The sequence below is a fragment of the Hyperolius riggenbachi genome, chromosome 4, assembly GCF_040937935.1.
Source record: "Hyperolius riggenbachi isolate aHypRig1 chromosome 4, aHypRig1.pri, whole genome shotgun sequence".
NCBI classification, from domain to species: Eukaryota; Metazoa; Chordata; class Amphibia; order Anura; family Hyperoliidae; genus Hyperolius; species Hyperolius riggenbachi.
The window spans coordinates 25,042,369-25,058,591 of record NC_090649.1 but is presented as its reverse complement, the minus strand read 5'-3'; the positions used below and the strand labels follow the sequence as shown (position 1 = coordinate 25,058,591).

Genomic DNA, 16,223 nt, shown 5'->3' with positions numbered 1-16,223 from the left:
AGCTATGAAAGGATACCCCACAAGAGTCTTTTTTGGCCTTTGATCCTCAACCCTACCCAGCTGAACTCTGTAACTCTTTCTAGCAAGCTGCCCGACTCCCCTTTTTCAATTGAGTCAGGGTAACAGTAATAGGTAATTACCCTGGCAGGTAGAAGCCCAAAAATGGTTTGCCAGAGATGTGGGCCGTTTTCCACTAAAGCGGTGGAGTAAGGAAGACGCTGTTGTATCATGGGATGCAAACGGGAAAGGGTCAACAAGAAAGACGGTGTGTTATCAACGTGACGTAAAAGTTCCTTCGAGCCGGAATCGAACCAGCGACCTAAGGATTACAGTTTTCTCAACATTTTGTCAATCTACAGTCCTCCGCTCTACCAGCTGAGCTATCGAAGGATACCCCAGCTAAGGTTTTGCCAGCCTTTGATCCTCATTCCTAGCGAGCGGAAGGTGCAGAAAATGAGTGTTTGTCTCTGGGGTTCAAGATGGAAAAGCATGCGTGTGGAGGATGCGGGCATCGATCCCGCTACCTCTCGCATGCTAAGCGAGCGCTCTACCATTTGAGCTAATCCCCCATCTATACACATCTGTGCAAGAGACGCGGGCGGATGAGCGGAACTGCGATGTCAGAGTTAACGATGGAACGCCACACAGTTTCATTGGAATGGAGGACTGTGTATTTTACAACATTTCTTTTGTCTTCACAGAGTGTTGAGCAAGGGGTCAACAAAAAGTAGGAATTTTAGAAAGGTGTGATACAACCGGTAAAAAGTAATCAGACTCCCAAAAGTGGAAGCAGACAAAACGGGTCGCTAGAGGTATTAAGTCAAATACAAAGCACTTTGTCTTCAAACAAAGTAGTGGGCTGCTGCCAATAAGGGTCGCTACTGACTTTAGTTCTTCTCCAATGACCTAGTAGATGGAATGGAAAGTGGGAGAAAGCACTCTTGCTCTTGTTGCTTTTTTTTTGTGCTCTGGACTGAGGTGCAGTGAGGCTAAAAAGGGGGAACTTGATGGCCACTGAGCTATGAAAGGATACCCCACAAGAGTCTTTTTTGGCCTTTGATCCTCAACCCTACCCAGCTGAACTCTGTAACTCTTTCTAGCAAGCTGCCCGACTCCCCTTTTTTAATTGAGTCAGGGTAACAGTAATAGGTAATTACCCTGGCAGGTAGAAGCCCAAAAATGGTTTGCCAGAGATGTGGGCCGTTTACCACTAAAGCGGTGGAGTAAGGAAGACGCTGTTGTATCATGGGATGCAAACGGGAAAGGGTCAACAAGAAAGACGGTGTGTTATCAACGTGACGTAAAAGTTCCTTCGAGCCGGAATCGAACCAGCGACCTAAGGATTACAGTTTTCTCAACATTTTGTCAATCTACAGTCCTCCGCTCTACCAGCTGAGCTATCGAAGGATACCCCAGCTAAGGTTTTGCCAGCCTTTGATCCTCATTCCTAGCGAGCGGAAGGTGCAGAAAATGAGTGTTTGTCTCTGGGGTTCAAGATGGAAAAGCATGTGTGTGGAGGATGCGGGCATCGATCCCGCTACCTCTCGCATGCTAAGCGAGCGCTCTACCATTTGAGCTAATCCCCCATCTATACACATCTGCGCAAGAGACGCGGGCGGATGAGCGGAACTGCGATGTCAGAGTTAACGATGGAACGCCACACAGTTTCATTGGAATGGAGGACTGTGTATTTTACAACATTTCTTTTGTCTTCACAGAGTGTTGAGCAAGGGGTCAACAAAAAGTAGGAATTTTAGAAAGGTGTGATACAACCGGTAAACAGTAATCAGACTCCCAAAAGTGGAAGCAGACAAAACGGGTCGCTAGAGGTATTAAGTCAAATACAAAGCACTTTGTCTTCAAACAAAGTAGTGGGCTGCTGCCAATAAGGGTCGCTACTGACTTTAGTTCTTCTCCAATGCCCTAGTAGATGAAATGGAAAGTGGGAGATAGCACTCTTGCCCTTGTTGCTTTTTTTTGTGCTCTGGACTGAGGTGCAGTGAGGCTAAAAAGGGGGAACTTGATGGCCACTGAGCTATGAAAGGATACCCCACAAGAGTCTTTTTTGGCCTTTGATCCTCAACCCTACCCAGCTGAACTCTGTAACTCTTTCTAGCAAGCTGCCCGACTCCCCTTTTTTAATTGAGTCAGGGTAACAGTAATAGGTAATTACCCTGGCAGGTAGAAGCCCAAAAATGGTTTGCCAGAGATGTGGGCCGTTTTCCACTAAAGCGGTGGAGTAAGGAAGACACTGTTGTATCATGGGATGCAAACGGGAAAGGGTCAACAAGAAAGACGGTGTGTTATCAACGTGACGTAAAAGTTCCTTTGAGCCGGAATCGAACCAGCGACCTAAGGATTACAGTTTTCTCAACATTTTGTCAATCTACAGTCCTCCGCTCTACCAGCTGAGCTATCGAAGGATACCCCAGCTAAGGTTTTGCCAGCCTTTGATCCTCATTCCTAGCGAGCGGAAGGTGCAGAAAATGAGTGTTTGTCTCTGGGGTTCAAGATGGAAAAGCATGTGTGTGGAGGATGCGGGCATCGATCCCGCTACCTCTCGCATGCTAAGCGAGCGCTCTACCATTTGAGCTAATCCCCCATCTATACACATCTGCGCAAGAGACGCGGGCGGATAAGCGGAACTGCGATGTCAGAGTTAACGATGGAACGCCACACAGTTTCATTGGAATGGAGGACTGTGTATTTTACAACATTTCTTTTGTCTTCACAGAGTGTTGAGCAAGGGGTCAACAAAAAGTAGGAATTTTAGAAAGGTGTGATACAACCGGTAAAAAGTAATCAGACTCCCAAAAGTGGAAGCAGACAAAACGGGTCGCTAGAGGTATTAAGTCAAATACAAAGCACTTTGTCTTCAAACAAAGTAGTGGGCTGCTGCCAATAAGGGTCGCTACTGACTTTAGTTCTTCTCCAATGACCTAGTAGATGGAATGGAAAGTGGGAGAAAGCACTCTTGCCCTTGTTGCTTTTTTTGTGTGCTCTGGACTGAGGTGCAGTGAGGCTAAAAAGGGGGAACTTGATGGCCACTGAGCTATGAAAGGATACCCCACAAGAGTCTTTTTTGGCCTTTGATCCTCAACCCTACCCAGCTGAACTCTGTAACTCTTTCTAGCAAGCTGCCCGACTCCCCTTTTTTAATTGAGTCAGGGTAACAGTAATAGGTAATTACCCTGGCAGGTAGAAGCCCAAAAATGGTTTGCCAGAGATGTGGGCCGTTTTCCACTAAAGCGGTGGAGTAAGGAAGACGCTGTTGTATCATGGGATGCAAACGGGAAAGGGTCAACAAGAAAGACGGTGTGTTATCAACGTGACGTAAAAGTTCCTTCGAGCCGGAATCGAACCAGCGACCTAAGGATTACAGTTTTCTCAACATTTTGTCAATCTACAATCCGCCGCTCTACCAGCTGAGCTATCGAAGAATGCCCCAGCTAAGGTTTTGCCAGCCTTTGATCCTCATTCCTAGCGAGCGGAAGGTGCAGAAAATGAGTGTTTGTCTCTGGGGTTCAAGATGGAAAAGCATGTGTGTGGAGGATGCGGGCATCGATCCCGCTACCTCTTGCATGCTAAGCGAGCGCTCTACCATTTGAGCTAATCCCCCATCTATACACATCAGCGCAAGAGACGCGGGCGGATGAGCGGAACTGCGATGTCAGAGTTAACGATGGAATGCCACACAGTTTCATTGGAATGGAGGACTGTGTATTTTACAACATTTCTTTTGTCTTCACAGAGTGTTGAGCAAGGGGTCAACAAAAAGTAGGAATTTTAGAAAGGTGTGATACAACCGGTAAAAAGTAATCAGACTCCCAAAAGTGGAAGCAGACAAAACGGGTCGCTAGAGGTATTAAGTCAAATACAAAGCACTTTGTCTTCAAACAAAGTAGTGGGCTTCTGCCAATAAGGGTCGCTACTGACTTTAGTTCTTCTCCAATGACCTAGTAGATGGAATGGAAAGTGGGAGAAAGCACTCTTGCCCTTGTTGCTTTTTTTTTGTGCTCTGGACTGAGGTGCAGTGAGGCTAAAAAGGGGGAACTTGATGGCCACTGAGCTATGAAAGGATACCCCACAAGAGTCTTTTTTGGCCTTTGATCCTCAACCCTACCCAGCTGAACTCTGTAACTCTTTCTAGCAAGCTGCCCGACTCCCCTTTTTTAATTGAGTCAGGGTAACAGTAATAGGTAATTACCCTGGCAGGTAGAAGCCCAAAAATGGTTTGCCAGAGATGTGGGCCGTTTTCCACTAAAGCGGTGGAGTAAGGAAGACGCTGTTGTATCATGGGATGCAAACGGGAAAGGGTCAACAAGAAAGACGGTGTGTTATCAACGTGACGTAAAAGTTCCTTCGAGCTGGAATCGAACCAGCGACCTAAGGATTACAGTTTTCTCAACATTTTGTCAATCTACAGTCCTCCGCTCTACCAGCTGAGCTATCGAAGGATACCCCAGCTAAGGTTTTGCCAGCCTTTGATCCTCATTCCTAGCGAGCGGAAGGTGCAGAAAATGAGTGTTTGTCTCTGGGGTTCAAGATGGAAAAGCATGTGTGTGGAGGATGCGGGCATCGATCCCGCTACCTCTCGCATGCTAAGCGAGCGCTCTACCATTTGAGCTAATCCCCCATCTATACACATCTGCGCAAGAGACGCGGGCGGATGAGCGGAACTGCGATGTCAGAGTTAACGATGGAACGCCACACAGTTTCATTGGAATGGAGGACTGTGTATTTTACAACATTTCTTTTGTCTTCACAGAGTGTTGAGCAAGGGGTCAACAAAAAGTAGGAATTTTAGAAAGGTGTGATACAACCGGTAAACAGTAATCAGACTCCCAAAAGTGGAAGCAGACAAAACGGGTCGCTAGAGGTATTAAGTCAAATACAAAGCACTTTGTCTTCAAACAAAGTAGTGGGCTGCTGCCAATAAGGGTCGCTACTGACTTTAGTTCTTCTCCAATGACCTAGTAGATGGAATGGAAAGTGGGAGAAAGCACTCTTGCCCTTGTTGCTTTTTTTTGTGCTCTGGACTGAGGTGCAGTGAGGCTAAAAAGGGGGAACTTGATGGCCACTGAGCTATGAAAGGATACCCCACAAGAGTCTTTTTTGGCCTTTGATCCTCAACCCTACCCAGCTGAACTCTGTAACTCTTTCTAGCAAGCTGCCCGACTCCCCTTTTTTAATTGAGTCAGGGTAACAGTAATAGGTAATTACCCTGGCAGGTAGAAGCCCAAAAATGGTTTGCCAGAGATGTGGGCCGTTTTCCACTAAAGCGGTGGAGTAAGGAAGACGCTGTTGTATCATGGGATGCAAACGGGAAAGGGTCAACAAGAAAGACGGTGTGTTATCAACGTGACGTAAAAGTTCCTTCGAGCCGGAATAGAACCAGCGACCTAAGGATTACAGTTTTCTCAACATTTTGTCAATCTACAGTCCTCCGCTCTACCAGCTGAGCTATCAAAGGATACCCCAGCTAAGGTTTTGCCAGCCTTTGATCCTCATTCCTAGCGAGCGGAAGGTGCAGAAAATGAGTGTTTGTCTCTGGGGTTCAAGATGGAAAAGCATGTGTGTGGAGGATGCAGGCATCGATCCCGCTACCTCTCGCAAGCTAAGCGAGCGCTCTACCATTTGAGCTAATCCCCCATCTATACACATCTGCGCAAGAGACGCGGGCGGATGAGCGGAACTGCGATGTCAGAGTTAACGATGGAACGCCACACAGTTTCATTGGAATGGAGGACTGTGTATTTTACAACATTTCTTTTGTCTTCACAGAGTGTTGAGCAAGGGGTCAACAAAAAGTAGGAATTTTAGAAAGGTGTGATACAACCGGTAAAAAGTAATCAGACTCCCAAAAGTGGAAGCAGACAAAACGGGTCGCTAGAGGTATTAAGTCAAATACAAAGCACTTTGTCTTCAAACAAAGTAGTGGGCTGCTGCCAATAAGGGTCGCTACTGACTTTAGTTCTTCTCCAATGCCCTAGTAGATGAAATGGAAAGTGGGAGATAGCACTCTTGCCCTTGTTGCTTTTTTTTGTGCTCTGGACTGAGGTGCAGTGAGGCTAAAAAGGGGAACTTGATGGCCACTGAGCTATGAAAGGATACCCCACAAGAGTCTTTTTTGGCCTTTGATCCTCAACCCTACCCAGCTGAACTCTGTAACTCTTTCTAGCAAGCTGCCCGACTCCCCTTTTTCAATTGAGTCAGGGTAACAGTAATAGGTAATTACCCTGGCAGGTAGAAGCCCAAAAATGGTTTGCCAGAGATGTGGGCCGTTTTCCACTAAAGCGGTGGAGTAAGGAAGACGCTGTTGTATCATGGGATGCAAACGGGAAAGGGTCAACAAGAAAGACGGTGTGTTATCAACGTGACGTAAAAGTTCCTTCGAGCCGGAATCGAACCAGCGACCTAAGGATTACAGTTTTCTCAACATTTTGTCAATCTACAGTCCTCCGCTCTACCAGCTGAGCTATCGAAGGATACCCCAGCTAAGGTTTTGCCAGCCTTTGATCCTCATTCCTAGCGAGCGGAAGGTGCAGAAAATGAGTGTTTGTCTCTGGGGTTCAAGATGGAAAAGCATGCGTGTGGAGGATGCGGGCATCGATCCCGCTACCTCTCGCATGCTAAGCGAGCGCTCTACCATTTGAGCTAATCCCCCATCTATACACATCTGCGCAAGAGACGCGGGCGGATGAGCGGAACTGCGATGTCAGAGTTAACGATGGAACGCCACACAGTTTCATTGGAATGGAGGACTGTGTATTTTACAACATTTCTTTTGTCTTCACAGAGTGTTGAGCAAGGGGTCAACAAAAAGTAGGAATTTTAGAAAGGTGTGATACAACCGGTAAAAAGTAATCAGACTCCCAAAAGTGGAAGCAGACAAAACGGGTCGCTAGAGGTATTAAGTCAAATACAAAGCACTTTGTCTTCAAACAAAGTAGTGGGCTGCTGCCAATAAGGGTCGCTACTGACTTTAGTTCTTCTCCAATGACCTAGTAGATGGAATGGAAAGTGGGAGAAAGCACTCTTGCCCTTGTTGCTTTTTTTTTGTGCTCTGGACTGAGGTGCAGTGAGGCTAAAAAGGGGGAACTTGATGGCCACTGAGCTATGAAAGGATACCCCACAAGAGTCTTTTTTGGCCTTTGATCCTCAACCCTACCCAGCTGAACTCTGTAACTCTTTCTAGCAAGCTGCCCGACTCCCCTTTTTTAATTGAGTCAGGGTAACAGTAATAGGTAATTACCCTGGCAGGTAGAAGCCCAAAAATGGTTTGCCAGAGATGTGGGCCGTTTTCCACTAAAGCGGTGGAGTAAGGAAGACGCTGTTGTATCATGGGATGCAAACGGGAAAGGGTCAACAAGAAAGACGGTGTGTTATCAACGTGACGTAAAAGTTCCTTCGAGCCGGAATCGAACCAGCGACCTAAGGATTACAGTTTTCTCAACATTTTGTCAATCTACAGTCCTCCGCTCTACCAGCTGAGCTATCGAAGGATACCCCAGCTAAGGTTTTGCCAGCCTTTGATCCTCATTCCTAGCGAGCGGAAGGTGCAGAAAATGAGTGTTTGTCTCTGGGGTTCAAGATGGAAAAGCATGTGTGTGGAGGATGCGGGCATCGATCCCGCTACCTCTCGCATGCTAAGCGAGCGCTCTACCATTTGAGCTAATCCCCCATCTATACACATCTGCGCAAGAGACGCGGGCGGATGAGCGGAACTGCGATGTCAGAGTTAACGATGGAACGCCACACAGTTTCATTGGAATGGAGGACTGTGTATTTTACAACATTTCTTTTGTCTTCACAGAGTGTTGAGCAAGGGGTCAACAAAAAGTAGGAATTTTAGAAAGGTGTGATACAACCGGTAAACAGTAATCAGACTCCCAAAAGTGGAAGCAGACAAAACGGGTCGCTAGAGGTATTAAGTCAAATACAAAGCACTTTGTCTTCAAACAAAGTAGTGGGCTGCTGCCAATAAGGGTCGCTACTGACTTTAGTTCTTCTCCAATGACCTAGTAGATGGAATGGAAAGTGGGAGAAAGCACTCTTGCCCTTGTTGCTTTTTTTTTGTGCTCTGGACTGAGGTGCAGTGAGGCTAAAAAGGGGGAACTTGATGGCCACTGAGCTATGAAAGGATACCCCACAAGAGTCTTTTTTGGCCTTTGATCCTCAACCCTACCCAGCTAAACTCTGTAACTCTTTCTAGCAAGCTGCCCGACTCCCCTTTTTTAATTGAGTCAGGGTAACAGTAATAGGTAATTACCCTGGCAGGTAGAAGCCCAAAAATGGTTTGCCAGAGATGTGGGCCGTTTTCCACTAAAGCGGTGGAGTAAGGAAGACGCTGTTGTATCATGGGATGCAAACGGGAAAGGGTCAACAAGAAAGACGGTGTGTTATCAACGTGACGTAAAAGTTCCTTCGAGCCGGAATCGAACCAGCGACCTAAGGATTACAGTTTTCTCAACATTTTGTCAATCTACAGTCCTCCGCTCTACCAGCTGAGCTATCGAAGGATACCCCAGCTAAGGTTTTGCCAGCCTTTGATCCTCATTCCTATCGAGCGGAAGGTGCAGAAAATGAGTGTTTGTCTCTGGGGTTCAAGATGGAAAAGCATGTGTGTGGAGGATGCGGGCATCGATCCCGCTACCTCTCGCATGCTAAGCGAGCGCTCTACCATTTGAGCTAATCCCCCATCTATACACATCTGCGCAAGAGACGCGGGCGGATGAGCGGAACTGCGATGTCAGAGTTAACGATGGAACGCCACACAGTTTCATTGGAATGGAGGACTGTGTATTTTACAACATTTCTTTTGTCTTCACAGAGTGTTGAGCAAGGGGTCAACAAAAAGTAGGAATTTTAGAAAGGTGTGATACAACCGGTAAACAGTAATCAGACTCCCAAAAGTGGAAGCAGACAAAACGGGTCGCTAGAGGTATTAAGTCAAATACAAAGCACTTTGTCTTCAAACAAAGTAGTGGGCTGCTGCCAATAAGGGTCGCTACTGACTTTAGTTCTTCTCCAATGACCTAGTAGATGGAATGGAAAGTGGGAGAAAGCACTCTTGCCCTTGTTGCTTTTTTTTTGTGCTCTGGACTGAGGTGCAGTGAGGCTAAAAAGGGGGAACTTGATGGCCACTGAGCTATGAAAGGATACCCCACAAGAGTCTTTTTTGGCCTTTGATCCTCAACCCTACCCAGCTGAACTCTGTAACTCTTTCTAGCAAGCTGCCCGACTCCCCTTTTTTAATTGAGTCAGGGTAACAGTAATAGGTAATTACCCTGGCAGGTAGAAGCCCAAAAATGGTTTGCCAGAGATGTGGGCCGTTTTCCACTAAAGCGGTGGAGTAAGGAAGACGCTGTTGTATCATGGGATGCAAACGGGAAAGGGTCAACAAGAAAGACGGTGTGTTATCAACGTGACGTAAAAGTTCCTTCGAGCCGGAATAGAACCAGCGACCTAAGGATTACAGTTTTCTCAACATTTTGTCAATCTACAGTCCTCCGCTCTACCAGCTGAGCTATCAAAGGATACCCCAGCTAAGGTTTTGCCAGCCTTTGATCCTCATTCCTAGCGAGCGGAAGGTGCAGAAAATGAGTGTTTGTCTCTGGGGTTCAAGATGGAAAAGCATGTGTGTGGAGGATGCAGGCATCGATCCCGCTACCTCTCGCAAGCTAAGCGAGCGCTCTACCATTTGAGCTAATCCCCCATCTATACACATCTGCGCAAGAGACGCGGGCGGATGAGCGGAACTGCGATGTCAGAGTTAACGATGGAACGCCACACAGTTTCATTGGAATGGAGGACTGTGTATTTTACAACATTTCTTTTGTCTTCACAGAGTGTTGAGCAAGGGGTCAACAAAAAGTAGGAATTTTAGAAAGGTGTGATACAACCGGTAAAAAGTAATCAGACTCCCAAAAGTGGAAGCAGACAAAACGGGTCGCTAGAGGTATTAAGTCAAATACAAAGCACTTTGTCTTCAAACAAAGTAGTGGGCTGCTGCCAATAAGGGTCGCTACTGACTTTAGTTCTTCTCCAATGCCCTAGTAGATGAAATGGAAAGTGGGAGATAGCACTCTTGCCCTTGTTGCTTTTTTTTGTGCTCTGGACTGAGGTGCAGTGAGGCTAAAAAGGGGAACTTGATGGCCACTGAGCTATGAAAGGATACCCCACAAGAGTCTTTTTTGGCCTTTGATCCTCAACCCTACCCAGCTGAACTCTGTAACTCTTTCTAGCAAGCTGCCCGACTCCCCTTTTTCAATTGAGTCAGGGTAACAGTAATAGGTAATTACCCTGGCAGGTAGAAGCCCAAAAATGGTTTGCCAGAGATGTGGGCCGTTTTCCACTAAAGCGGTGGAGTAAGGAAGACGCTGTTGTATCATGGGATGCAAACGGGAAAGGGTCAACAAGAAAGACGGTGTGTTATCAACGTGACGTAAAAGTTCCTTCGAGCCGGAATCGAACCAGCGACCTAAGGATTACAGTTTTCTCAACATTTTGTCAATCTACAGTCCTCCGCTCTACCAGCTGAGCTATCGAAGGATACCCCAGCTAAGGTTTTGCCAGCCTTTGATCCTCATTCCTAGCGAGCGGAAGGTGCAGAAAATGAGTGTTTGTCTCTGGGGTTCAAGATGGAAAAGCATGCGTGTGGAGGATGCGGGCATCGATCCCGCTACCTCTCGCATGCTAAGCGAGCGCTCTACCATTTGAGCTAATCCCCCATCTATACACATCTGCGCAAGAGACGCGGGCGGATGAGCGGAACTGCGATGTCAGAGTTAACGATGGAACGCCACACAGTTTCATTGGAATGGAGGACTGTGTATTTTACAACATTTCTTTTGTCTTCACAGAGTGTTGAGCAAGGGGTCAACAAAAAGTAGGAATTTTAGAAAGGTGTGATACAACCGGTAAAAAGTAATCAGACTCCCAAAAGTGGAAGCAGACAAAACGGGTCGCTAGAGGTATTAAGTCAAATACAAAGCACTTTGTCTTCAAACAAAGTAGTGGGCTGCTGCCAATAAGGGTCGCTACTGACTTTAGTTCTTCTCCAATGACCTAGTAGATGGAATGGAAAGTGGGAGAAAGCACTCTTGCCCTTGTTGCTTTTTTTTTGTGCTCTGGACTGAGGTGCAGTGAGGCTAAAAAGGGGGAACTTGATGGCCACTGAGCTATGAAAGGATACCCCACAAGAGTCTTTTTTGGCCTTTGATCCTCAACCCTACCCAGCTGAACTCTGTAACTCTTTCTAGCAAGCTGCCCGACTCCCCTTTTTTAATTGAGTCAGGGTAACAGTAATAGGTAATTACCCTGGCAGGTAGAAGCCCAAAAATGGTTTGCCAGAGATGTGGGCCGTTTTCCACTAAAGCGGTGGAGTAAGGAAGACGCTGTTGTATCATGGGATGCAAACGGGAAAGGGTCAACAAGAAAGACGGTGTGTTATCAACGTGACGTAAAAGTTCCTTCGAGCCGGAATCGAACCAGCGACCTAAGGATTACAGTTTTCTCAACATTTTGTCAATCTACAGTCCTCCGCTCTACCAGCTGAGCTATCGAAGGATACCCCAGCTAAGGTTTTGCCAGCCTTTGATCCTCATTCCTAGCGAGCGGAAGGTGCAGAAAATGAGTGTTTGTCTCTGGGGTTCAAGATGGAAAAGCATGTGTGTGGAGGATGCGGGCATCGATCCCGCTACCTCTCGCATGCTAAGCGAGCGCTCTACCATTTGAGCTAATCCCCCATCTATACACATCTGCGCAAGAGACGCGGGCGGATGAGCGGAACTGCGATGTCAGAGTTAACGATGGAACGCCACACAGTTTCATTGGAATGGAGGACTGTGTATTTTACAACATTTCTTTTGTCTTCACAGAGTGTTGAGCAAGGGGTCAACAAAAAGTAGGAATTTTAGAAAGGTGTGATACAACCGGTAAACAGTAATCAGACTCCCAAAAGTGGAAGCAGACAAAACGGGTCGCTAGAGGTATTAAGTCAAATACAAAGCACTTTGTCTTCAAACAAAGTAGTGGGCTGCTGCCAATAAGGGTCGCTACTGACTTTAGTTCTTCTCCAATGACCTAGTAGATGGAATGGAAAGTGGGAGAAAGCACTCTTGCCCTTGTTGCTTTTTTTTTGTGCTCTGGACTGAGGTGCAGTGAGGCTAAAAAGGGGGAACTTGATGGCCACTGAGCTATGAAAGGATACCCCACAAGAGTCTTTTTTGGCCTTTGATCCTCAACCCTACCCAGCTGAACTCTGTAACTCTTTCTAGCAAGCTGCCCGACTCCCCTTTTTTAATTGAGTCAGGGTAACAGTAATAGGTAATTACCCTGGCAGGTAGAAGCCCAAAAATGGTTTGCCAGAGATGTGGGCCGTTTTCCACTAAAGCGGTGGAGTAAGGAAGACGCTGTTGTATCATGGGATGCAAACGGGAAAGGGTCAACAAGAAAGACGGTGTGTTATCAACGTGACGTAAAAGTTCCTTCGAGCCGGAATAGAACCAGCGACCTAAGGATTACAGTTTTCTCAACATTTTGTCAATCTACAGTCCTCCGCTCTACCAGCTGAGCTATCAAAGGATACCCCAGCTAAGGTTTTGCCAGCCTTTGATCCTCATTCCTAGCGAGCGGAAGGTGCAGAAAATGAGTGTTTGTCTCTGGGGTTCAAGATGGAAAAGCATGTGTGTGGAGGATGCAGGCATCGATCCCGCTACCTCTCGCAAGCTAAGCGAGCGCTCTACCATTTGAGCTAATCCCCCATCTATACAAATCTGCGCAAGAGACGCGGGCGGATGAGCGGAACTGCGATGTCAGAGTTAACGATGGAACGCCACACAGTTTCATTGGAATGGAGGACTGTGTATTTTACAACATTTCTTTTGTCTTCACAGAGTGTTGAGCAAGGGGTCAACAAAAAGTAGGAATTTTAGAAAGGTGTGATACAACCGGTAAAAAGTAATCAGACTCCCAAAAGTGGAAGCAGACAAAACGGGTCGCTAGAGGTATTAAGTCAAATACAAAGCACTTTGTCTTCAAACAAAGTAGTGGGCTGCTGCCAATAAGGGTCGCTACTGACTTTAGTTCTTCTCCAATGCCCTAGTAGATGAAATGGAAAGTGGGAGATAGCACTCTTGCCCTTGTTGCTTTTTTTTGTGCTCTGGACTGAGGTGCAGTGAGGCTAAAAAGGGGAACTTGATGGCCACTGAGCTATGAAAGGATACCCCACAAGAGTCTTTTTTGGCCTTTGATCCTCAACCCTACCCAGCTGAACTCTGTAACTCTTTCTAGCAAGCTGCCCGACTCCCCTTTTTCAATTGAGTCAGGGTAACAGTAATAGGTAATTACCCTGGCAGGTAGAAGCCCAAAAATGGTTTGCCAGAGATGTGGGCCGTTTTCCACTAAAGCGGTGGAGTAAGGAAGACGCTGTTGTATCATGGGATGCAAACGGGAAAGGGTCAACAAGAAAGACGGTGTGTTATCAACGTGACGTAAAAGTTCCTTCGAGCCGGAATCGAACCAGCGACCTAAGGATTACAGTTTTCTCAACATTTTGTCAATCTACAGTCCTCCGCTCTACCAGCTGAGCTATCGAAGGATACCCCAGCTAAGGTTTTGCCAGCCTTTGATCCTCATTCCTAGCGAGCGGAAGGTGCAGAAAATGAGTGTTTGTCTCTGGGGTTCAAGATGGAAAAGCATGCGTGTGGAGGATGCGGGCATCGATCCCGCTACCTCTCGCATGCTAAGCGAGCGCTCTACCATTTGAGCTAATCCCCCATCTATACACATCTGCGCAAGAGACGCGGGCGGATGAGCGGAACTGCGATGTCAGAGTTAACGATGGAACGCCACACAGTTTCATTGGAATGGAGGACTGTGTATTTTACAACATTTCTTTTGTCTTCACAGAGTGTTGAGCAAGGGGTCAACAAAAAGTAGGAATTTTAGAAAGGTGTGATACAACCGGTAAAAAGTAATCAGACTCCCAAAAGTGGAAGCAGACAAAACGGGTCGCTAGAGGTATTAAGTCAAATACAAAGCACTTTGTCTTCAAACAAAGTAGTGGGCTGCTGCCAATAAGGGTCGCTACTGACTTTAGTTCTTCTCCAATGACCTAGTAGATGGAATGGAAAGTGGGAGAAAGCACTCTTGCCCTTGTTGCTTTTTTTTTGTGCTCTGGACTGAGGTGCAGTGAGGCTAAAAAGGGGGAACTTGATGGCCACTGAGCTATGAAAGGATACCCCACAAGAGTCTTTTTTGGCCTTTGATCCTCAACCCTACCCAGCTGAACTCTGTAACTCTTTCTAGCAAGCTGCCCGACTCCCCTTTTTTAATTGAGTCAGGGTAACAGTAATAGGTAATTACCCTGGCAGGTAGAAGCCCAAAAATGGTTTGCCAGAGATGTGGGCCGTTTTCCACTAAAGCGGTGGAGTAAGGAAGACGCTGTTGTATCATGGGATGCAAACGGGAAAGGGTCAACAAGAAAGACGGTGTGTTATCAACGTGACGTAAAAGTTCCTTCGAGCCGGAATCGAACCAGCGACCTAAGGATTACAGTTTTCTCAACATTTTGTCAATCTACAGTCCTCCGCTCTACCAGCTGAGCTATCGAAGGATACCCCAGCTAAGGTTTTGCCAGCCTTTGATCCTCATTCCTAGCGAGCGGAAGGTGCAGAAAATGAGTGTTTGTCTCTGGGGTTCAAGATGGAAAAGCATGTGTGTGGAGGATGCGGGCATCGATCCCGCTACCTCTCGCATGCTAAGCGAGCACTCTACCATTTGAGCTAATCCCCCATCTATACACAACTGCGCAAGAGACGCGGGCGGATGAGCGGAACTGCGATGTCAGAGTTAACGATGGAACGCCACACAGTTTCATTGGAATGGAGGACTGTGTATTTTACAACATTTCTTTTGTCTTCACAGAGTGTTGAGCAAGGGGTCAACAAAAAGTAGGAATTTTAGAAAGGTGTGATACAACCGGTAAAAAGTAATCAGACTCCCAAAAGTGGAAGCAGACAAAACGGGTCGCTAGAGGTATTAAGTCAAATACAAAGCACTTTGTCTTCAAACAAAGTAGTGGGCTGCTGCCAATAAGGGTCGCTACTGACTTTAGTTCTTCTCCAATGCCCTAGTAGATGAAATGGAAAGTGGGAGATAGCACTCTTGCCCTTGTTGCTTTTTTTTGTGCTCTGGACTGTGGTGCAGTGAGGCTAAAAAGGGGGAACTTGATGGCCACTGAGCTATGAAAGGATACCCCACAAGAGTCTTTTTTGGCCTTTGATCCTCAACCCTACCCAGCTGAACTCTGTAACTCTTTCTAGCAAGCTGCCCGACTCCCCTTTTTTAATTGAGTCAGGGTAACAGTAATAGGTAATTACCCTGGCAGGTAGAAGCCCAAAAATGGTTTGCCAGAGATGTGGGCTGTTTTCCACTAAAGCGGTGGAGTAAGGAAGACGCTGTTGTATCATGGGATGCAAACGGGAAAGGGTCAACAAGAAAGACGGTGTGTTATCAACGTGACGTAAAAGTTCCTTCGAGCCGGAATCGAACCAGCGACCTAAGGATTACAGTTTTCTCAACATTTTGTCAATCTACAGTCCTCCGCTCTACCAGCTGAGCTATCGAAGGATACCGCAGCTAAGGTTTTGCCAGCCTTTGATCCTCATTCCTAGCGAGCGGAAGGTGCAGAAAATGAGTGTTTGTCTCTGGGGTTCAAGATGGAAAAGCATGTGTGTGGAGGATGCGGGCATCGATCCCGCTACCTCTCGCATGCTAAGCGAGCGCTCTACCATTTGAGCTAATCCCCCATCTATACACATCTGCGCAAGAGACGCGGGCGGATGAGCGGAACTGCGATGTCAGAGTTAACGATGGAACGCCACACAGTTTCATTGGAATGGAGGACTGTGTATTTTACAACATTTCTTTTGTCTTCACAGAGTGTTGAGCAAGGGGTCAACAAAAAGTAGGAATTTTAGAAAGGTGTGATACAACCGGTAAAAAGTAATCAGACTCCCAAAAGTGGAAGCAGACAAAACGGGTCGCTAGAGGTATTAAGTCAAATACAAAGCACTTTGTCTTCAAACAAAGTAGTGGGCTGCTGCCAATAAGGGTCGCTACTGACTTTAGTTCTTCTCCAATGACCTAGTAGATGGAATGGAAAGTGGGAGAAAGCACTCTTGCCCTTGTTGCTTTTTTTTTGTGCTCTGGACTGA

The 16,223-nt window shown here is 46.6% G+C and overlaps 23 non-coding genes across 23 annotated transcripts; all 23 read right to left on the bottom strand.

Moving 5' to 3' along the window:
* Window positions 1-291: 291 nt before the first annotated feature.
* TRNAY-GUA (transfer RNA tyrosine (anticodon GUA)) lies at window positions 292-390 on the bottom strand. The gene is made up of 2 exons: window positions 354-390; window positions 292-327 (listed from the first exon to the last, which is right to left on the bottom strand). It is a non-coding gene; the product is annotated as a tRNA-Tyr (tRNA).
* Window positions 391-496: 106 nt separating this feature from the next.
* On the bottom strand, window positions 497-569 carry TRNAA-AGC (transfer RNA alanine (anticodon AGC)). Its single transcript has one exon. It is a non-coding gene; the product is annotated as a tRNA-Ala (tRNA).
* Window positions 570-1,308: 739 nt separating this feature from the next.
* On the bottom strand, window positions 1,309-1,407 carry TRNAY-GUA (transfer RNA tyrosine (anticodon GUA)). The gene is made up of 2 exons: window positions 1,371-1,407; window positions 1,309-1,344 (listed from the first exon to the last, which is right to left on the bottom strand). It is a non-coding gene; the product is annotated as a tRNA-Tyr (tRNA).
* Window positions 1,408-1,513: 106 nt separating this feature from the next.
* TRNAA-AGC (transfer RNA alanine (anticodon AGC)) lies at window positions 1,514-1,586 on the bottom strand. Its single transcript has one exon. It is a non-coding gene; the product is annotated as a tRNA-Ala (tRNA).
* A 943-nt stretch (window positions 1,587-2,529) lies between these two features.
* On the bottom strand, window positions 2,530-2,602 carry TRNAA-AGC (transfer RNA alanine (anticodon AGC)). The gene has a single exon. It is a non-coding gene; the product is annotated as a tRNA-Ala (tRNA).
* A 1,756-nt stretch (window positions 2,603-4,358) lies between these two features.
* Window positions 4,359-4,457, bottom strand: TRNAY-GUA (transfer RNA tyrosine (anticodon GUA)). The gene is made up of 2 exons: window positions 4,421-4,457; window positions 4,359-4,394 (listed from the first exon to the last, which is right to left on the bottom strand). It is a non-coding gene; the product is annotated as a tRNA-Tyr (tRNA).
* Window positions 4,458-4,563: 106 nt separating this feature from the next.
* TRNAA-AGC (transfer RNA alanine (anticodon AGC)) lies at window positions 4,564-4,636 on the bottom strand. The gene has a single exon. It is a non-coding gene; the product is annotated as a tRNA-Ala (tRNA).
* A 1,753-nt stretch (window positions 4,637-6,389) lies between these two features.
* Window positions 6,390-6,488, bottom strand: TRNAY-GUA (transfer RNA tyrosine (anticodon GUA)). Its single transcript has 2 exons — window positions 6,452-6,488; window positions 6,390-6,425 (listed from the first exon to the last, which is right to left on the bottom strand). It is a non-coding gene; the product is annotated as a tRNA-Tyr (tRNA).
* Window positions 6,489-6,594: 106 nt separating this feature from the next.
* TRNAA-AGC (transfer RNA alanine (anticodon AGC)) lies at window positions 6,595-6,667 on the bottom strand. Its single transcript has one exon. It is a non-coding gene; the product is annotated as a tRNA-Ala (tRNA).
* A 739-nt stretch (window positions 6,668-7,406) lies between these two features.
* TRNAY-GUA (transfer RNA tyrosine (anticodon GUA)) lies at window positions 7,407-7,505 on the bottom strand. Its single transcript has 2 exons — window positions 7,469-7,505; window positions 7,407-7,442 (listed from the first exon to the last, which is right to left on the bottom strand). It is a non-coding gene; the product is annotated as a tRNA-Tyr (tRNA).
* Window positions 7,506-7,611: 106 nt separating this feature from the next.
* On the bottom strand, window positions 7,612-7,684 carry TRNAA-AGC (transfer RNA alanine (anticodon AGC)). The gene has a single exon. It is a non-coding gene; the product is annotated as a tRNA-Ala (tRNA).
* A 739-nt stretch (window positions 7,685-8,423) lies between these two features.
* TRNAY-GUA (transfer RNA tyrosine (anticodon GUA)) lies at window positions 8,424-8,522 on the bottom strand. The gene is made up of 2 exons: window positions 8,486-8,522; window positions 8,424-8,459 (listed from the first exon to the last, which is right to left on the bottom strand). It is a non-coding gene; the product is annotated as a tRNA-Tyr (tRNA).
* A 106-nt stretch (window positions 8,523-8,628) lies between these two features.
* TRNAA-AGC (transfer RNA alanine (anticodon AGC)) lies at window positions 8,629-8,701 on the bottom strand. Its single transcript has one exon. It is a non-coding gene; the product is annotated as a tRNA-Ala (tRNA).
* A 1,754-nt stretch (window positions 8,702-10,455) lies between these two features.
* Window positions 10,456-10,554, bottom strand: TRNAY-GUA (transfer RNA tyrosine (anticodon GUA)). The gene is made up of 2 exons: window positions 10,518-10,554; window positions 10,456-10,491 (listed from the first exon to the last, which is right to left on the bottom strand). It is a non-coding gene; the product is annotated as a tRNA-Tyr (tRNA).
* A 106-nt stretch (window positions 10,555-10,660) lies between these two features.
* Window positions 10,661-10,733, bottom strand: TRNAA-AGC (transfer RNA alanine (anticodon AGC)). The gene has a single exon. It is a non-coding gene; the product is annotated as a tRNA-Ala (tRNA).
* Window positions 10,734-11,472: 739 nt separating this feature from the next.
* On the bottom strand, window positions 11,473-11,571 carry TRNAY-GUA (transfer RNA tyrosine (anticodon GUA)). The gene is made up of 2 exons: window positions 11,535-11,571; window positions 11,473-11,508 (listed from the first exon to the last, which is right to left on the bottom strand). It is a non-coding gene; the product is annotated as a tRNA-Tyr (tRNA).
* A 106-nt stretch (window positions 11,572-11,677) lies between these two features.
* On the bottom strand, window positions 11,678-11,750 carry TRNAA-AGC (transfer RNA alanine (anticodon AGC)). The gene has a single exon. It is a non-coding gene; the product is annotated as a tRNA-Ala (tRNA).
* Window positions 11,751-13,504: 1,754 nt separating this feature from the next.
* TRNAY-GUA (transfer RNA tyrosine (anticodon GUA)) lies at window positions 13,505-13,603 on the bottom strand. The gene is made up of 2 exons: window positions 13,567-13,603; window positions 13,505-13,540 (listed from the first exon to the last, which is right to left on the bottom strand). It is a non-coding gene; the product is annotated as a tRNA-Tyr (tRNA).
* Window positions 13,604-13,709: 106 nt separating this feature from the next.
* On the bottom strand, window positions 13,710-13,782 carry TRNAA-AGC (transfer RNA alanine (anticodon AGC)). The gene has a single exon. It is a non-coding gene; the product is annotated as a tRNA-Ala (tRNA).
* Window positions 13,783-14,521: 739 nt separating this feature from the next.
* Window positions 14,522-14,620, bottom strand: TRNAY-GUA (transfer RNA tyrosine (anticodon GUA)). The gene is made up of 2 exons: window positions 14,584-14,620; window positions 14,522-14,557 (listed from the first exon to the last, which is right to left on the bottom strand). It is a non-coding gene; the product is annotated as a tRNA-Tyr (tRNA).
* A 106-nt stretch (window positions 14,621-14,726) lies between these two features.
* On the bottom strand, window positions 14,727-14,799 carry TRNAA-AGC (transfer RNA alanine (anticodon AGC)). Its single transcript has one exon. It is a non-coding gene; the product is annotated as a tRNA-Ala (tRNA).
* Window positions 14,800-15,537: 738 nt separating this feature from the next.
* TRNAY-GUA (transfer RNA tyrosine (anticodon GUA)) lies at window positions 15,538-15,636 on the bottom strand. The gene is made up of 2 exons: window positions 15,600-15,636; window positions 15,538-15,573 (listed from the first exon to the last, which is right to left on the bottom strand). It is a non-coding gene; the product is annotated as a tRNA-Tyr (tRNA).
* Window positions 15,637-15,742: 106 nt separating this feature from the next.
* Window positions 15,743-15,815, bottom strand: TRNAA-AGC (transfer RNA alanine (anticodon AGC)). Its single transcript has one exon. It is a non-coding gene; the product is annotated as a tRNA-Ala (tRNA).
* Window positions 15,816-16,223: the final 408 nt, after the last annotated feature.